Raw genomic sequence first — 20575 nt, forward strand, 5'->3', positions numbered from 1 at the left:
TACTTAGGTAGATTTTTACCTGGATAAGCTTATAGATTCCTGTTTTCCAATTTTAATGCAATTTCGAATATAAATAGCTTTGAGCAACGACCATATCAAGTGGCGAATTCGTGACTTGGCAAGATTTTTTTGCGCCAATCAGAAACAACGGATACTGTCAAAATATAATTATAATATATAATATATCTCAGCTAATATATATTTTGAAAGCCGTTTTTTAGTTTTCGCAAGGACGAGAGCGGCTGAACCGATTTTTTTGAAACTGCCACCTGCCGGACGTGTCCCAAGGATAGTTTTAGGCTAAACAAACATCTATATGTAAAGGGGGTGTGGCACTTCCCATACAAACCGAATTTCTCATGCTACATATCTCTGAAAGTGTGCATGGTAGAGTTCTGGAACTTGGTATGGAGATATACGAAATCAATCGCAATAAATCGAATTTTTATACTGCATATCTCTGAAAGTATTCAGATATGTATGTAGTTGAAATCAAGCCCATACTCATGGAGAAAATTTGGGCTATTTGAAAAGGGGGTGTGAGGCCTACAAACGTACCGACCTTTAGCTATCTTTGAATATATTTTTTAATTCATTTGTAGGTGTGTTGGTGAGTGAAATCCTCCTAAATGGTTGTTCGGATTTTAACGAAACTTTTGTGTGTTTGACTGGGTCTCTGGATGGTTTAGTTTCCCAATTTAATCCGACAGTTGGCGCTGTAGTTGAGTTATTACTAAAAATCTTATTTATGATCCTATTTGGATAATGTTTTAAATATGTATGCAATACTATTGCAAAAACGTGCTGCCAAGTGNATTTCAGACTGCTGACAAATTATCTTTTAATGAATATAAAAAATTATCGGTTGGTGGATTATGTATTTGAATATTTGCGAAATACACTAGGCTATCTTGCTTAGTTTCCCACAGTGTTGGGAAATAAAATTGTTCTTTCAGTACGAAATCTATACAAAAACTGTACTTTTCGACTGTAAATTGTATCGNCAACCGGGTCATCGTTGCCACCGTGCTATGAAATGCCGCACAACTGGAGAATTTCAAGAACTTCTTCACGGATATTTATTAGGTTATTTAAAGCGGCAAATGACCACCAAACCATAATCTTAGCAGACGAATGTGCCAATGAAAATCGTAAACGTGAATTGTTGGTGAAAATGTTGGACCAAAAAGTTTCAATAAAGTATATAAAAATTTTGGGCGTGACGAAGTTCGCCGGGTCTGCTAGTTGTACATAAAGGTATTGACTTTGTTTCTACAATTAAACTATTAGATAATCCGTGTTGTGTTATGCAAATCGTTGTTTTAGAAAAGCAGGATTTTGTGTGTCTTTCACGTATTTAGGTAATGTTTTAAGTATATTTCCCATTGTTTGCATATATTTGTTATTGTTTGTTAATATTTTAAGATCATAAAAGTGTTCAGTGTAGATGCATCGACGTGCAGAGGCTCGCGTAGTATTCCATAACGTAATATTTATTTTCTACAGTTTTTTTCATGTTTATTTTTTGATTTATCTACTTTCCTAATTCAAAATGTTTCTAGTCACAAGTTACCACTGCGAATTTTCTCGACTGCATGTTTTTGGGATTTGGCCAGATCGGTATGAGTCGCAAAAATTAATTAATTACAATGTATTAATTAAAATGTAAAAAATTTCCATTGTATTGACAAAGATCCAAACCCCAAAAATCAGCAGTTTTGAAAAATCATTCCAATTGGCTCGAAAACAAAGAAATCATTTCATTAAAATGTCATCCAACAGTTTCCACCACTTCAAATCGTGGGCGTCCGAAAATAGATTTACTTGAGCGTCGGCGAACATATCGGAATAAAATTTTTACCCTAAGGTAGGGCTGCCATAATCCTGAACCCATCTACCAGGACACACTGAAAATTAAATTTCGTAAAAATGCTACGAAAAACTTTCATAGTCTTGGTTTTTGTTCAACGTACGAAACTTTCGTCATAATACGAACACATTTTTCACAAAGAAACAAGATTTTACGAGCCATTCGAAAATATAACGGGAGGCATTTTTCCAGAACAATTTATAAAACCTTTTCGGATTGGGGGATAGATCCCCTGCCCTTCGTCAGTGAAATGAAAGTTTTTATTTTTGAATTAATAACACAATACTACTTTACCCTTCCGATTTATAATTGTTTTTATTTCAGACTGCTGACAAATTATCTTTTAATGAATATAAAAAATTATCGGTTGGTGGATTATGTATTTGAATATTTGCGAAATACACTAGGCTATCTTGCTTAGTTTCCCACAGTGTTGGGAAATAAAATTGTTCTTTCAGTACGAAATCTATACAAAAACTGTACTTTTCGACTGTAAATTGTATCGACTTTTTAATTTGCTCATATGCATGCATGCATGATTTTTTGAATTCAGTACTACAACTTGACATTTCAAGTGCTTATCAAAACTTTATACATGTCAACTAGATTGGCCATTTATCTTAAAATTATATAATTTTAATTATTTGTTTATAAAAATGCAGTTTACACTTTAACAAAACCCGTAAAAATCCAAAGTTTAATCTTTGCGCAACATTAAACAAACCAACAAACTTTCGTAAAGCTCTTTAATCAGATTTCCTAGAAATACATATTTTCTAAAAGTTGTTATTAAAAAGTTTGGTGTTGTTTTAAGATTTTGTTGAATTATCCTATTTTTTACAAAGTGTGAAATTTGGACATATATGGTTTTTGTTAGATAGTAAGTTGTATTTTTATAAAAAAAAAAAATAAACATTAAAAAAACAAAAAAAAATAGCCGAATTTGGTCACAATGGCGTGTCCCTATTATTTTTCACATGACGGTATGTGGTCGTGTCCAATCCTGCCCACTTTTACATATTACAGTTTTTACTCTTAACAGACCTTAGTGTAAACATTTTATCCCGATATGTCCATTAAAAGTATTTTTCGCCGCTGGTGTCAAATAGAAGTAAAATACATCAAAAGATCGCATACAATTTTTTTTTTAATTTTCTACCAAATTTATCTAATTTTACTGGGCTTCAAAGTCAGATGACAGTCAAGAAAATAACGAACAGAAAATACGTAACAGGTTGAAGAAGACAAACCAGCTGACTTTGTTTATGCTTTGTTTGTAAACAAACAAACGTTCATTGTTCGCTAGGAACATTTCAGAAGCTAAAACTTGGTTAGCTCTATCATGAAATCACATAGCAGGCAATCAAAAAGCATATAATATACCAAAGTTCGAGAAAATTTAATTTCTTTATCTACATAAATTGCAATCATATGGTAATGGATAATTTTTGCTGGCTAAAGTTTTTTCAGCACAAAATGAACATTTCTGTTGCTCCGAAAGAATGTTTTCTCTCTCAATTATTGAGTGATGGATAATTTTTTGGCATAATCGAACGCCTACTTTCAAACATATTTATGTAATAAATATTACAAATGTTTGAGCTATCGAACGCGGCTTCTGTCTGAAGCAGTAAATCTGCTACATGTTGTCTTCATTTTTATCTAAAATCATAAACAGACGGCAGCGTTGATCCGGATCAACTCGGGAATTAACTGCAATTGATTCGGATTAAGTCCGAGTTAATCCGGATCAACGCCTCCGTCTGTTTAAGCTTTAACGGCAGGCTTAAGAAAAGGGCAGCTCTGTGGCATTGGTATCTGATGATAGAATTCAGCGTGTAGGATTTGAGGAAGGCGGTAATCGATTCACGAAGATTGGCCTATCTATAATAGAGAATCATCTTTACATGCTCGAGGCTTCCTCGACAAAGTACTTTTGTTTTAGCGTATAATCTTGTTAAGATCGGTGAACCCCATTTGTGTGGATTTTTCACTATTTTACTTGTAATTCAAAATATTTCAATTTATTTTGTCTTATTGATTTCTAAATTAATTTTAAAGAAGATATTGGACTAACATTAAATGTTAGAGTATATATAATAATTACATATAATATTAAAAATATAATCGGTTTATTCGGTACTTTCTTAATTTGAAAAGGAGGAACCGGTTTTTACAAACGGTCGTTTTTGCAATAACTCCAAAAACCGGTTTTCTAAACATGCGAATCATCTAACACCCTAGTATTTACCAAGAACGTTCATACATATGGGTATAACCTTATTTTTAGAACCAGAATCTATCATTTGATATAGCATATGACGGAAATACATGAATATGTAGAACCCGGAGTACTTCGATTGGTAGCTTGCATCTCTAAGGGTGGTATTATCACTTGCGAAGCGAATGAATTTGGCGAAGCAAACGGTTTGGCGAAGCAAACGGTTTGGTGAAGTCAACGAAAATATGCATTAAGAATGTTTGCTTGTACCAGCTTGTGCAAGTTCTATGCATCGCGAACACTCTTCGCCAAATTCATTCGCTTCGAGAGAGATAATACCACCCTAAGCTATCAACTAAGGTGATCGAGTTTACGTAGCTATTTTTAATTTTGCCAATTATCGCTTTACATTTCTTATTATCAGAGCAATGAAACATTACATAAGTATATTTCTCTTCTTATCACTTTGAACTACTTTTCTATGAACCGTTCATTTGAACAAAACGTTATCTTATTTACAAAGTAATCCATCCGGAACGTCATCTTAATGACGTTTAAAAAATGTATATCCCGTAATCTATCTTTATCATACCCTGTAGGGAAACCCCGAGCTGGTGACCGAAATTTGTAGTTCCGTAAGAGTTCTTTATCGCCAAAAACGAACCAGACCGATAGTAACTAGATCGCTACCAGTTCAAAAGCAGCGAGACGTGGTATTATTAAAAACAATTTTATTTTTTTAAACCCATACCTAAAATTACGAATTTAGAACTGTATCGAAACTATAGAAAACCGGATTCAAAACGAACTAGATCGCATCTGGCGAATATTGAATTAGTTCGGAAGTAGCGAAAAAGGGATGCAGCGGAGGGCTTGTATACTTTAAATAGATTTTTGCTTGTCGGGTTTTTCGGTCAAATACGCTTTCAGTCTGCACTTCGTAGACGCTTTTTCATAGTTTGGTAATACAAAACTAAAATTTGTGTTAAAATTTTAGCATTTTGGGACTTTCTTAAATCTAACAAATAAAAGCAAGCGCCTCTGCAAATTCAGCTACAGCCAAAGGTATGTAAACGTTTTTTCAAATGCCCAATGTCTATCGATTTTATAACTGGTTCGGAACGATAGAAAACGGGATTCAAAGCGAACTAGATCCCTTCTGTCGAATTTAGAACTAGTTTTGAACTATAGAAAAGATAATGCAGCGGGGAATAATTTCCATTTCCTATGACATCATCGTGTTAAATTCGCCAGTTGTTTGCATGCAAAAGAGATTTATTGCGCACTAGTAGTGGGTCTAAATGAACTAGAAGCGCACCAGTTCGGAACTAGAGATTTTCTCCACAGGGTAAGCACTGGGTCCACAACTCAGCGTTTAATCAGGAAGTACAACATTGCCATTTAATAGTCTCATTAATAGTAACATTGTTTATTTAGTTGTGCATAAATCTACAAATGCATACATAAGGATGCGCTTTAAGAACTTTTAATTAAATAATTATTTTGACGCATGTGCGCTCTCACCGACGAGAGATACAATGATAATTTCCCTCGCAACTACCCACTGGGAAAATAGGTAAGCACCTTGCGAGGTAAGCCATGTTTTCTTTCAGTTTTTAGTACCAAAATTGTCATCATGGCCAATGTCATCTACTAGTAAAGGGCAAAATGAACACCTCCGAAGACACATTACGTTGTCAGTTGCAAAATAACGTGCAGCCGAAGTTATTTCCAAGCACCGAACTACTCCGAGCGACTGCTCTGCATTACACGTAACTTACTTTGTAAAGCGGCTCAGAAGTATGTCTGATACCAAATGTACATTCTAAATTCCTACTTACATAAGGCGGCCATGCCTTTGTAAAAGTAAGGGACGTTCGGCAGGGAAATGGTAATGACTGCCAGGTGAAGAGTAAGTTGCTAATAAGGTATTATTACGTGCTCCTAATTCCCACTGGGTACATACATATGTACATATGTATAATTGACTGAAGGAGATAAGAAAATACTACCTCTAGCTCTGCGACTGAGTGTACACAATTCACTGGTTTCTTATCTTCTTATTTAGAACTACATTCATACATGTATACATATGTATAATAAATAGTAATTAGATTTAAACCACTGTCTTTGTGATATTTTGTTTACGTTTTTAATAATTTTGCTTGTAAATAAAATTATAGCACAAACAAATCTACATAAAGATAAATGTTTTACATTTCCAAAGAATTGTCTCCCACAAATCTTTCCTACGATATATATATGTATGTATGTACATACGACGCATGCCGTATGGGTATATGTGGTGATTAATTAGTACCCGACCCATCTCTAACGGGTACTATTAACGATTTTATGATATGTAGGCACTTAGTCAACGAAATTTCATGGGCGACGGTGCCACGTAGAGTAGGGCTGCCATAATCTTTAACCCATCGACCAGGACACTATAAATACAGTTTCTTTGGTTCTGGCGTTGCACTATTTTGAAGTAGTCTTGTGCCACAATCCGTAGAGCTGAATAATTGATAATGTGAAATGCTCAAGTTCTGAATTTTTTGTAGTTATAAAAGAACAAATTTCTCTTGACTGTGACGTAGAGTGGAAAAATGTTTGGCGCTTGCCTTACCATCATTAAGAAATTTCCACATATCCTACTATGCGCTTTATGATCATTTTTGCTATTTTGTATATGCATAACCTAATAATTTAAGTAGACTGTCTGAAGTGAAGTCATTCTAAAAGATTTACCCTATAAGGACTGAAAAAAGAACTTCCCTGCACGCTTTCTAGAAAGGGGTTTCCTTTTTACAATGTACGCGATTGTACTAAAGTATATGTTTATATTATTTAGCATTACAAATAAGTAGGATTCAATCTATAAATAGGATTCAATAAGCATTTTAAGTCTCAATAAAAACTAATTGATCTGTATCTACCTAAAAAATTTTATCAGGAAGCTCTTCTTTGAGTAGCAAAAGCAGAAGCCCTTCAATTTGTGCCACTCCGTACGAAAAAGGAAGGAGAAAAGAATGAAGGTATTTCGGAAGAGATTCTAACTCATGAAATTATCTACTGCATAATACGTCAGCCATGTACTTGTTCAGGAACTTGCACGTTTTTGGCATTTGCCTGAAGATACAAAGTTAGATAATGAACTAAACAGAAATGAGGTAAACTCACCAGATATTCTTCAACATGTTAGAAAAAAATGTTTCATTATCGATTTTACAAAGCAAAAATCTGCTGAAAATTAGATGGGTATCTGCATTGATCTTCATTAAAAACCAGGAAAATTTACATGTGGACCAGGACACCAGGACAAATTGTTTAAGTAGGGACAAAACCTGGAAAACCAGCATTTCTGGCAGTCCTAATGTAGAGAGAATACTCGCTTCGAAGACCTAAGCACCTTGGTTCGAATCATAGCTCGCGCAAGTTTTTACTTTTTAAAAGCGACTAATCGCATTTTTGTACCCCTTCAGGTATAAAGAGGAACAATTAGTCTCTTCATAAGGAATGATTCAACAAAAGCGATCAATTAATTCCATATAAAGAGACCAAAAGTGGTATTAGTCGCATTTTTTGCAGAGTATCTACATACATATCTACTCAGCCAGCAGAGAAACGTAAATTTTGCCGAAGTGCGGTCTAGCACAATTTTCCGTATCCGCAAACGAATAGAAAACGACTACAGGTATCATTCTTTTTTTTATCCGGAAAACGTTCGAAAAGATGATGTGGCTGAGCGTGGAGAGGAGCTTGCCGCTATTTGTTAACTTCCAGAAGGTGCCGGATTCGAATTTCGTCAGGCGCATCCTTAATATCCGTTTCACAAACAATTTTCGGTACTTGTCTGTACATATGTACGTTTCTGCCGCACACTTTAGTGGGAAAACGGATCGTCAAAGTATTCACTATGGGTCCACTTATGAAATAAGGTTAAATGGACTACACAAAGAAAAAAGTAACTTGACCTTTTCCAAACACCGTAATTTTCGGGGTTTTCATGTTAACGATTTGAAAATTTTTAAAAGAAAAAGTATTTTAAAAAGCATTTTCACACTATCATATATAGTTCACGGCGCATTCGTAGTTCATAAACAAATCAAATAATTTTGCCACGTAAAATTTGTCAATAAATGCGAAATTAGCAACAGCACAACTAGTTTCAAAAATTTGCTATCATAATTTCAAACTTCTTAATCAGAATTTTTAGAAATGTTTTGTACATGCATTTTTATAGTCAAGTTGTGGATTTTCTTCGATCTAAAAATACGAGTATTTTAGAACGTAAGTGTTTTGTGTGGATGAAAATGCGAAACGTCAAACGTTGACTTTATGTACTGCAATTAGATGAGCTATAAAACTTCATACCCAAAAGTTCTCAGTCAGCCTGGTAATACGCAGTCATGTTTTTAACCGGCGAAGGGCTGAGAAATTTATTTCTTAAGTAGCGTTATTAGCTTGAAGTGTGGCCCTGCATTCTGGGTTTGTAAATCAATGGAAAATAATTGGGGTATTCACAACGGTGTCGTAAGTATCGAATTGTTGTATGTCGTAAACTTTAAACGCCTAAAAAATATATTAAGCAAAGTACCATCTAAGTCATATTATGAATTTTCGCAGTGCTAAAAATATGTAGTTGGTTGTGGTTTCAAGTTCTCTAAACATTTATTTAAGCTTTTAAAGTTTACAACATACAACAATACCATACTTACGGCACCGTTGTGAATCCCACAAATATTCGTCACAGTTACCAAGCACTTCACGGTGCATGTAGGAGTATTTGTATAATAAAACCGGTAAAAATTCAGATTTATCAACTTTGATATTCTCTTTAAACATATTATTTCTCAAGCTATATAACCAATCAATATGTTGGAAGGATTTTTGACTACGTCAAATAGAACACAGATCTTCAATAGTGTTATTGAGCTTTGTAACACGATTTGTTTGTTAGGAAAAATTCAAAAACTACAGTGCTTAAGCGGTAGAAGTTATAGCAGCTATTTCGGAGATCACCACATCTCCTCATCAGACTTATTTTTTCTAGACTTTCAGCAGGGATCGAACCCGCGGCATCGGTGAAGCCAATTCCTTCTTCACTTGGTCTTTCCATCGCTGTGGGAGCCTCCCTCTTCCTCTTCATCCACCAGCGGGTTCTGAGTTGAATACTTTCAGAACTAGAGTGTCGTAGTCCAACGACATGATCGGGCCAGCAGAGACGCTGTATTTTAGTTCGATGCTCCATGTCTATGTCGTTGTAAAGCTTCCAGCTTATCGTTCCAAGTCTACGGTACCCGCCGACGCCAAAGCGTAAAGGCCCGTAAATCTTCTTTCGAATACTCCTAGAGCCACCTCATCGGACGCGGCATGATGAGTGCCTTAAAGAGCGTGGTTTTCGTACGTCGACGTTTACTCCTGAATCGCCTACTCAGGCCAAAGTAGCTGGCTAGAGCGATTCTGCGTTGGATTTCCATGCTGACGTTATTATCGGTGTTAATGCTGGTTCCCAAGTAAACGAAATTCTCTACTTTCTCGAAATTTTAACTGTCAACAGTGACGTAGGTGCCAAGGCGCAAATGTGCTGACTGTTTGTTTGATGAAAGGAGATACTTCGTCTTGTCCTCGTTTACCACCAGACCCATTCGCTTTGCTTCCATATCCAACTTGGAAAAGTCAGAACAGGCTTCGCGGTTTTTGTTAACGATGATGTCGATGTCATCGGCATAAGCCAGCAATTGCACGCTCTTGTAGTAAATTGTTCCTGAGCGGTTCAGTTCTGCAGCTCGTGTTATCTTCTCGAACATCAGATTAAAGAAGTCACATGAAAGGGAGTCGCCGTATGAGTTTTGAGGGGAGGGGATTCAGACATAGCAGCGTATAGGCAACTCCTTTTAGTGCTCTCAAAAGCGGCTTTAAAGTCGACAAATAGGTGGTGAGTGTTGCTCCTTTTCTCGTGGGTATTTTCCAAGATTTGGCGTATTGTGAATACCTGGTCTATGGTGGATTTGCCAGGTCTAAAGCCACACTGATAAGGCCCAATCAGTTCATTGACGGTGGGCTTCAGTCTTTCACACAATACGCTCGATAAGACCTTGTAACCTATGCTTAGAAGGCTGATCCCGCGGTAGTTGGCGCGAATGGCGGGGTCGCCTTTCTTGTGGATTGGGCAGAGCACACTTAAATTCCAGTCGTCGGGCATGCGTTCATCTGACCATATTCTGCACAAGAGTTGATGCATGCACCTTATCAACTCCTCGCCGCCGTACTTGAATAGCTCATATGGCAGGCTGTCAGCTCCAGCAGCTTTGTTGTTTTCCAGTCGCATTATTGCTATACGTACCCCGTCATTACAGACTGCGGGCTCGGGTTCTTCTTCTCAAAAACTTTCCGTGCTGCTACCATTTAGTAGGGCGGAAAAGTGTTCCCTCCATAAGTTAAGTACGCTCTGGACATCAGTTACTAGGTCGCCATTATTGTTCTTACAGGAGTGCGCCCCGGTCTTTAAACCTTCCGTAAGTCGCCTAACTCTCTGGTAAAATTTTCGGGCATTCCTCCTGTCGGCCAGCATTTCAAGCTCTTCGCACTCACGTATTTCTGCCTCTCTCTTCTTGTTGCGGCAAATATGTCTCGCTTCCCTCTTCAGATCCCTATAGCGGTCCCACATAGCGCGCGTTGCGCCCGATCGCAGCGTGGCCCTGTAGGCGGCATCTTTTTTCTCTGCAGCTTCCTGACACTCCTCATCGTACCAGTTGTTCATTCGGGCTCGCTGAAATCCGACTACTTCTTCGGCGGCGGTACTTAATGAGCGGGAAATGTGGTTCCACTGCTCGTATATGTCGGTTTGTTGAGGAGTTCTCTCTGACAGCAGGTGTGACAGTCGAGTAGCGAAAGCACTGGCTGTCTGTTGTGATTGTAGCTTTTCGACGTTAAGCTTTGCTTGCATATTTGGGCGCATATTTTTTGCTGCACAGAGGCGGGTGCTTATCTTGGCTGCAACAAGATAGTGGTCCGAGTCGATGTTTGGGCCTCGGAGTGTGCGTACGTCTAAAACACTGGAATTACCTGACTTAAAACGTTGAAAAGTTTATTTTACAATTAATACATTGGAAAACGCTACGTTTACTTCTGAATTGACGACCGCACTCAAAAATGGCCAGCCGTGTGGTTTCACAGTTAACGTCGAATGAATCTTTATTCTTTTCTTAAAAAATAGCAAGCGGTACTTACTCGCTAGGGTTAAAGCTATTTCTCTTACTCGCTAGGATTATAACTAATCTTAAGGTCTAGTTACTTAGCATACGACATGTATTCCACCTAAGGCCTATTCACGCCCTACGCGTATAAAGCCTAAGCCCTATTCACACACCCTACGCTACTACTACAACTTGGCCGTCCTGATGAAATAGAATCACCCGATTCTATGCCGTTGCATGCTAGTACACTGCATTACCAACTTTTTTTCGATTCCCTCTGCTGTTTTACTAACATTTGACTTTCTGCACTCGTACCAAGGTTTAAGATTTGTAACTGACCAGACCCCTTTGTAGGGTATTTGGGTTTGTTGGAAGCCTTTCTCTACCACGGTGCGATCGTTTTCTAAGACCTTGAATATATTATACGGTCCCTTGAACTTTGGGATCAACTTGCTTGATTGCCCTTCCTGTGAACTTATATTAGAAATTACCACATAGTCTCCTATATCAAACTTACGAGACTCTCGACGCTTGACGTCTGTGTATGCTTCATTGTAACTTTGCGCATTCAGTTGTGTGACTTCTGCCTTTTCCCTTATGATCTCTATTGTTTTGTTACTGGATGCTTGAATCCAGTCTAGAATGTTTTCTCTGACGCTATCTATTACTTTAACCCGTTGCTGTACGCCAAACAACATTATACTAGGCTGTTCTCTAATTGCTTTATGGACGGTGTTATTTGTGGAATGTTCAACTGATTCTAAGACTTTTTCTCACCCCATATTTTTCTCTGAGTCAACCATCTTCCTATCATCGGTCCTAAACTTCTATTTATGATCTCGATATGACCATTTGCTTGGGGTGAGCCTGTCGCTACTTTTACATGTTGAACATTGTTGTCTTCTAGAAAATCGCTAAATTCTTTAGAAGTGAAGCAGGTGCCCCGATCTGAAACTATAATTTTCGGCCTACTGTTTTCTTTTTTACTGTTTTTTTTTCTTGTTTGAAAAAGATACATTTCAAACAGTTGCTCACATGTAAGACAGCCTTTTTTCTTACCTTCGGGAACCAATTGCTTTTCCCTATTGTCTCCACCACTTTGTCTATGCCTAAATGCCCCATCTCATCATGGTATCTATACAGGACATGCTGTTCCATGGACTCCGGTACGTAAAATAGCAAATCCTCACCTGTTTTTGTAAACGATTACATTTCGCATTTCGTACTGACTACTTTCTGTAGCTTCTAGTCCCTTTTTTATCCCTGCTTTTCGTCTCTATTGTGACATATTATTAGATTTTCTTCAAATGTGTTTGTTTGGGCTATCAGTACATTGGTCTGATTAGTGCATCCACGTGTTGCATTCGTTTGCCTTCCCTGTGTTCTAGCTCAAAATCAAAGTTTTGGAACTCGAGTGCCCACCTAGCTATCCTTGGGTTTATGTCTTTTTTGTTAAGGGTCAGTGGTAAGTAGTTACAATCGGTGACAATTTTGAATTCAACGCCCTGCAAGTACATCCTGAAACTTTTTAGCGCGTAAATTATTGCTAACGTTTCTAACTCGAAACTGTGATATCGAGACTCGACGTCAGTTGTACGTTTGGAAAAATAAAAAAACCGGATGTAGTTTATTATCCTTTTTTTCTGAAGTAATATAGCTCCGAAACCTAACGCACTTGCATCACAGTGGAGTTCTGTGGTGTCTTGGGATCATATATCGCTAAAACAGGGGACGCCATCAATTTTCTTTTTAATGCATCGAACGTTTCTACTTCTAATTGACCGAATCGAAATTTTTCCTCCCTTTTTAAAAGATCATAAAGTGGTTTGGCTAAGGATGAGAAGCTTTGTATAAACCTGCGAAAATATGAGCAGAGTTCAAAGAAGCTCTGCACTTCCTGCACTTTTGTTGATACAGCAAAATTTTCAAATTGCGGGGCGACCGACATATAAAAAAAATCCCAAAATTTTCATCTTTACACATTCATGTTTCTGGCATGCGGGGGACGATATGTACATGCCGATTTGATTTACAAAAATTATATAAAAAGCAGACGTATCGGTTGCTCGGCAAACTGGGTAATCGTTTCTACAATTATTTCACATTGATTCGCTAACACAAATTTTCTATGTATGTATTCTTAAAATGCATAAACCTAAAGGTAAATTTTGTAGGAAATTAAAGTAATAATTTATTAAAACTAGTAGTAACCCCCAAAATACGGGTGTGTAATAAGCTCCAAATTTATTTAAAGAACTTCGTGAAAGACAATAATTAATCTTGTATTGCTAGTGTTGTTCCGATACGAGTAACTACAAGTAATTACTCGATACTTTCTTCAAGTACTGAGTACTTTTTGTACTCGAATCCTTCCCGCAAGTACTTAGGTGGGTATCGAGTACGCGATTAAAGTATTACTTGCTTTTCCAAATATTCTGAATTTCGGTTCTGACAATATATGAATCATGCTGTTGTGGTTTTTGCACCACGTTAAGTTGGCTAATAAAGAAAGTGTCAATTCCTGCTCTCCCGTACTAGTCAATTATTAAAATTTTGCAAGATACAAACGTGTGGCTACTTTTTCGGTAAGTTTTGGTCGGAGAGTACTCGAACCGATTCTGTTTTTCTTCACATGACATAAGTATTTACAATGAGTTCGATATGAGTAAGTATCGAGTACTTCTCCCCGATACATTTGTGGAATCGATAATTTTCTTCAATATTTTTAAAGAGTACAGGTATCGAGTACAAGGTCATATCGGAACAACACTATGTATTGCTAGACACCTGATAACCCAGGATAAGTTTTAAGTTCTTAAAAGACATTACTCTACTCTAAGCTTCGTGCAGTGGGCCATGAGAAAACCGTCATCTTTAAGGTATAGTCCAACCTTTCCCAATATCTGGTATTAGTCTTAATCTGAAATGCAATAATCATTGAAAATTTTCGCCGTTTATGGCGAAAAGCATTTAATATCACACTTTCAAACTAAAGCTTTGGATCGTTCATTTTAAAAATCACATACAAAAATGTGTAAAGCTTTGAGGTTTGCGGTCATTCAGGGTCCTTTTTAATGGTCAGTGTATCCAAGGTGTTTAAAAAATAAAGGGATCACAGCTATTTTTATTTTTTGCTTTCGTGAAAGATATTTCAAAACTATGAATAATACCTAATAACTTTTCCGAATCTCAATTCCATGAAAATATGGCTAATATTTTTCAATAGGTTATATTTCTCACTATCGACTTTTCTGCCGCTTTTTACTTTTTTGACAAACACGGTCAACTGCAACTGCAGCTTGCACTTTAGTTTGATATATAGCTCAATTCTGTCGCTGCTACAGATCGGCCTAACTAAGTCGTATGACTGAGCGATTATATATAGATACTAAAGGCCTGAACTACAAAACATAGCGACATGTAACACATCATGCAAGTGCCAGTTTATATCATGTCGCTTATACATACATGTTTAAAAGTGATATATGAAGACATTGCCGAATAAATTCAAATCAAATCATGCATGTCAACAAAAGAAACACATGTGACATATTCAGCATTATTATTTACATTGAATATACGGGAAGAGATTTTCCGAATTTTGCAAGCTCCTACTATAGTAAAATTTATTAAACAATTATCTAATTAAAAATCGATATACATTTAGATACAAGGCAGGATTAAACAGTATTAAAAATATGCTGCAGAAACACAACAGCAAACAACAGCTGAGCTAAGAAGCAATGACATGCTATAATAATATGTTTGAGATGGAATGACATGGCATAGCAATGCATGAAATTTTTGAAAATTACAATTTAATAGATACGCTGGCAAGAAGTTAAGAAAATGTTTGAATTTTTATTTTGTTACCTACTTCACCGATTTGAAATCTGAAAACTATACCTTTCATGAGCATGAAATGGTATTATAACTTTGGTCCGATATTTGTAAGTACCAGAATAAGAAGAGATAGACTCATGAAAATGTGTACTTATGTACATATGTGACCAGAACATCGAGCTGAGCCGACTTAGGCATATGGCAACCGAACTTCAGTTGAGTGGCCACTGGCTGAAATGGGTTTACAGATGGCAACTGCATGCTGGCAACTGAGTTGCTATATTGGCAACTACAATTTTGTGGTCGCTGCGGTAATAATCGAAGATTTTATACCTACATATAAGGTAAACTTCAAAGTCTAGAGGGGGGCTCGAGCTTCCCCCCTGCCCCNATGTTTAAAAGTGATATATGAAGACATTGCCGAATAAATTCAAATCAAATCATGCATGTCAACAAAAGAAACACATGTGACATATTCAGCATTATTATTTACATTGAATATACGGGAAGAGATTTTCCGAATTTTGCAAGCTCCTACTATAGTAAAATTTATTAAACAATTATCTAATTAAAAATCGATATACATTTAGATACAAGGCAGGATTAAACAGTATTAAAAATATGCTGCAGAAACACAACAGCAAACAACAGCTGAGCTAAGAAGCAATGACATGCTATAATAATATGTTTGAGATGGAATGACATGGCATAGCAATGCATGAAATTTTTGAAAATTACAATTTAATAGATACGCTGGCAAGAAGTTAAGAAAATGTTTGAATTTTTATTTTGTTACCTACTTCACCGATTTGAAATCTGAAAACTATACCTTTCATGAGCATGAAATGGTATTATAACTTTGGTCCGATATTTGTAAGTACCAGAATAAGAAGAGATAGACTCATGAAAATGTGTACTTATGTACATATGTGACCAGAACATCGAGCTGAGCCGACTTAGGCATATGGCAACCGAACTTCAGTTGAGTGGCCACTGGCTGAAATGGGTTTACAGATGGCAACTGCATGCTGGCAACTGAGTTGCTATATTGGCAACTACAATTTTGTGGTCGCTGCGGTAATAATCGAAGATTTTATACCTACATATAAGGTAAACTTCAAAGTCTAGAGGGGGGCTCGAGCTTCCCCCCTGCCCCTACGTAGCGACGCCCATGGGCGTATATTCTCTTTTGCTAAATAATCATCTAATATTTTTTGCAGTTCCAAATTTTCATTGTATAACAACCTCCTAGGAGCACAGCTGAACGGCTTATTGTCTTCCAAAACCAAACGCATTTCTTTTTTAACACTGGGTATAGTTGGCCGTTCCGCACATAGGTATTCTTTGCGAAACAACTCCTGAAAATGTTCTTTATCTTTACTACTAATTTTATCTCCGACCACATACTCAACTTTGTCTGTATAATTTATTTCCATTCCTAGTATTTCGCTTATGGCTTCACTAATTTTATCGCACGCACTGTTTTCGCTAACACCTTTTCTGTTATCAATATACTACTAGTAGGGGAGATAGTTTTCAAAATTTGTATTTGAGGTCGCATCTACAATTTCTATATTACCAATTTTAAGTTTGGCTTCGCTTTCTGTTATTAAATTTCTTCCCAGTATAACTTGGTAGCTCATCGATTCGTCAGGCACTACTATAAGTTCGATCAAAACATATTTATTCAAAACTTTAACGTAACATTCTATTTTGCCAAAAGTTGTTAACTTAGATTTATTTAAACCAAAGTAAATTTTATGTACTTCTTGTAGCTGAACTCTTCCTGGTACTAGATGTTTCTTAACGAATCTTATTGGACTCCCCGAATCGATTACGATCTACAATCATATCAACATTAGGCAATATTAATACTAAAATAACTTACAAAATTACTGCTAGCCGCCGGCTTCTTATACTGCTTGCAAGCCGCTGCGAAGTGGCCCTTTTCACCGCATGCAAAGCACGTTCCGAAATCGCGTTTAGGTTTGCTGCACTCCCTTGACAAGTGACCTGTTGAGTTACAGTTGTAGCACCGCAATCGCTCTCGATCTTTTTGTGCATTGGTTCTTAGTTGTATGTACCCGTTTTGGCAACTCGATTGTGCGAAATGCTCTAACGACCTCGTTGGCAGTTTTAAAGTTCTGCATTTTTGTCTGGATTTGCAACTGCCTATCTGGAATTCCGTCTCCCAAATACTCGACGAACTCTTCTTTGCTGAGGTTAAGGCCGCTGCTTAGGAGTCGTTTGTCGTTGGAATAATTCCCGAAGAATTCACCGAATTTCCAAAGCGCCTTTCAAATTTTCTGCGTACACTTAGTATGTTGTCTTTTTACGCAAATATTGCTGCTAACTCAGCGAGTACTTTACCAACGCTCCGCGTAAACATCAAGTTTGCGTTGTACCACGACAACTTTAGGCGGACGATTATTCCCAATGCTTCGTCACTAACTTTCATCATTTGTTGAAAATACAGCAATTGGGACCACCATGTACCAAAATCGTCGACACCGTCATAATCTGCAACCAATTCTTTCAGGGTTTCAAACGGAGCTTCGGGTTTCGTGTTGCTTGCCGTAACGACCGTCTTACTTTTCTCTCTCTCTAACTCCAATTTCAATTCGAGTAGCTTAATCTGACTTTCTAGCAACTTTATTTTGTCTGCATCGTTGGACAAGTTTGGCGCACTGACTGTGTTGCTGGGGTTACACACGATTTCCCGGCCTAATATCTGGTGGTCAAGTCTTCCGCTACGTAGGCGCATCGACCCGTTATTTTCTTGCTCATGCTGCTCACCGTTACCACTTTTGCCACCAGTATTAATCGCAATATTAATTCCCCGTATTAACGTTGTTCGCCCCGTTGCCGTTATCTGGGTATTTACCCGTTTTCGCGCCATTGTCCTTGTCCGCACCCTTGTTTTCCGCACCTTTGTTATCCGCTACTTTTCTATTACTCGTACCGCTGTCGTTGGCTTCATCCCCGATACTTGCACCTCTACGGTTATTCGCGCCTTTGCTAGTCGCACCTTTTTTCACCGCACCGTTGTCGTCAAGACTTTCCGAAACTTCGCCACTTCCAATCTCCAGTACTTCAATGATTTCATCTCCAGTCTCGGTATCCCCTGGGCATAGTCCGCGTGCCTCAGCCGAGAGGTCATTAAGCCGTGCAGCGAGGGAAGCTTTGGCCCCGCTCGCGTTAAGGCCAACCGCCGTACACCACGCTTTCAACTGGAGAAGCGTATACTTCTCGGCACTTATGCTTTCCGGATTCATTTTCGGGTTTTAAAATTTACTTTCTAGATTGGATGGGTTCAAGACCACTTCTGATGAAAAACGCCACGTTTACCTCTGAATTGACGACCGCACTCACAAATGACCAGCCGTGTGGTTTCACAGTTAACGTCGAATGAATCTTTATTCTTTTATTCAAAGATAACAAGCGGTACTTACTCGCTAGGGTTACAGCTATTCCTCTTACTCGCTAGGATTATAAATAATCTTAAGGTCTAGGTACTTAGCATACGACATGTGTAACGCCTAAGGCCGACTCACGCCCTACGCGTATAAACCCTAAGCCCTATTCACACACGTGTATATGCAACCCTACGCTACCTCTACAACATTTTCTATTTGTTATACACGATCGCACTCGGGCAGAAGGATATAAAAACTTCGTTTGCCTAGCAGTCTCTTTTTTGCAACATAATAAAATTATAGCTTAAAAACCTAAAACCTCCCGATTATAATTGCCATTCGTACTGTAATCAGGTATGTAACTTGAGAATAGAAATCGCTGCATCTTTTAGGCGCATCAATATTACATAGTTACATCCCGAGCTAATAATAGGAAGGTAAAAATAATCTGATGTGCTTGTGCGGTTTCGCCCGAACTTATACATATTTCCTTGTTCAAATGGGATTTGTTTATTCCTGTTGATTAGTTATCTCCGTTTATGGTAGCCGTCTCCTCAAGTTAATCCACATTGTAAACCGCATACTGAATGCTTCCATAATGTGTACTCCGCTCTCTCCTACGCTCTCTTCTGACACCAAGCACGTGAATCGCTTTGTTTTGATACCTATTTTTAATTACTTCTGATTATAAATACAATTGTAGCGGGCAGTGGAACCAGTAAGCATTGTCTATGTATCGCCATATAGGTATACAGTACATATATGTATATGCATGTGGCCAAACTGATAGGTAAACATGTTACTGTTATCATGCTGCGATAGTAAAGTAATCAACATTTGTACAGACATATGTAGCCTATCAAGCAAATGATTTTATTTTATCACCATAATTACATTACCATGTCGTGATAACTTGATTTTAATTCTTGGCAGTCTTATATTTTCATGTCAGATTAACTTCAGCATTTAACAAACCAACATCAAATATCGGTAGAATCTTCATTAGATGAAATGTAATCCAACCTAAAATAAAACGACAATTTAGATCGACATAATTCAGTGAATGTTTATACGTGCATCGATCGTTGAACGCGCATCATTATCCAACTTTTATGTTTGGAATAGTGATACGGCACTAAATAATTCACGGTATATGTAGTTAGTTATAAGCCTGTAAATAACCATAATCGTGCGAAAATGATGAAGTATAACTGATTAAATCAATGGTGCTTTTGGAATAATCTTTAAAGTTTCCAAAGTAATAATAATGCTTAGAAATATTAATATCCGATTGAGTTTCCGAAACATTTGAAAGGGTTTGGAAGATTCGTTGCAGCATGATTCAATAATGAAAGGTTTTGTAAGAAAAACTTTCTCTCGCTCTAATTTTATCAATGACACTCCCACCCTACTCCTAAAAACAAAAACAGTGATATTTCTTTTCCAAATTTCTTTGCAAGTTTTAAGAAAATTTTTAAATTGTTAGTAGTGAAATTTTTACTTTTTAAATTTGAAGAAATTTTTGTTCTAAATTCGCTGGCGCCAACAAGACAAAATGGGTGAGAATCGTTGGACTACAGAAATTCAATGTAGGCTAAAGAGACGAAATTCCCGTAAATGCCGAAATGTATTTGTCGATATTCGTGGAGACCTTTTGATTCTGCCAAGTCGCTGTAAAGTAAAGCGTGCAATGGTTTTGGTAAATGAGCCAACGAAAGTATTTAGCTATTGTCCTGCGCAACACAATCCTGGTATCTCGGAATCAGACTTTGACGCAATATAACATTGCCAAACCGCATCCATAGGCCCAATCGTCACACGACAGCTCGGTTTAGTCAATGGCGCGATGTAATTGCACACTTAGAAGGTGTACGCACGAGGCGAATGTTGGCTGGCGACCAACTTTGTTGAAAGCGATTAGTTGAAAGGCCGTTCAACCAAAAGTAGAATGCAAAGTTGAACAATGCAAACGCCTTTTTATGGCGAATATTTTGATATTTTTTTATATTTTGATATTTTTGAA

The 20575-nt window shown here is 37.3% G+C and overlaps 1 protein-coding gene across 4 annotated transcripts in view; it reads left to right on the top strand.

The window, feature by feature from the left end:
* Positions 1 to 20575, top strand: part of LOC108364232 (carcinine transporter) — a 47382-nt gene that overhangs the window by 5639 nt on the left and 21168 nt on the right. The window contains exon 1 of one of the 4 annotated variants that reach the window (XM_017617827.1): positions 19498 to 19701. The exons of 2 other annotated variants lie outside the window; for them this stretch is intronic. The gene's annotated coding sequence lies outside the window, so the exon portion shown is untranslated. Of the gene's footprint in view, positions 1 to 19497; positions 19702 to 19735; positions 19811 to 20575 lie in introns of those variants that run through there. One more of the 4 variants, XM_017617847.1, reaches the window with a different exon arrangement.

Source organism: Rhagoletis zephyria, unplaced genomic scaffold (genome assembly GCF_001687245.7).
Source record: "Rhagoletis zephyria isolate East Lansing unplaced genomic scaffold, Rhagoletis_zephyria_1.1 Rzeph_scaffold_00031, whole genome shotgun sequence".
NCBI classification, from domain to species: Eukaryota; Metazoa; Arthropoda; class Insecta; order Diptera; family Tephritidae; genus Rhagoletis; species Rhagoletis zephyria.